Below are 435 nucleotides of genomic sequence, written 5' to 3'. Positions count from 1 at the left end.
CCCCCCCCCCCCCCCCCCCCCCCCCCGCGCCCCAGCTCAGGCATTGAGTGTGTGACCCAGGCTTGAGCCAATTAGCACATCAAACTACCCTGGTCACAGTGACTGACACAGAGGTGGGCATGGGACACCGTCAGAGATGAGATATTTTCCATGCTCTTCTGTGCACTGGGACTTGAGAGGATGAGAAGCCTAGAGCAAACTCTGCCATCCTGTTGCCATGAAGTTGACTCTGTTTGGGGAATAGCGCTCATCCAGAAGAAGAGAAATTGATACGGAGGAAAGGAAGGAAGGGAGGGAGGGAGGAAGGGAGGAAGGGAGGAAGGGAGGAAAGAAGGGAGGGAGGGAGGGAGGGAGGGAGGAAGGAAGGAAGGAAGGAAGGAAGGTAGGAAGGAAGGAAAGAAGGGAGAGAGGGAGGGAAAGAGGGAGGGAGGAAGG

At 56.8% G+C, this 435-nt stretch overlaps 1 protein-coding gene across 1 annotated transcript in view; it reads right to left on the bottom strand.

The window, feature by feature from the left end:
* The window catches only part of SLC5A11 (solute carrier family 5 member 11), a 38,552-nt gene that overhangs the window by 34,432 nt on the left and 3,685 nt on the right, over positions 1-435 (bottom strand).

This window comes from Panthera uncia, chromosome E3, assembly GCF_023721935.1.
Source record: "Panthera uncia isolate 11264 chromosome E3, Puncia_PCG_1.0, whole genome shotgun sequence".
Lineage (NCBI taxonomy): Eukaryota > Metazoa > Chordata > Mammalia > Carnivora > Felidae > Panthera > Panthera uncia.
This window is presented reverse-complemented; position numbering and strand designations above follow the sequence as displayed.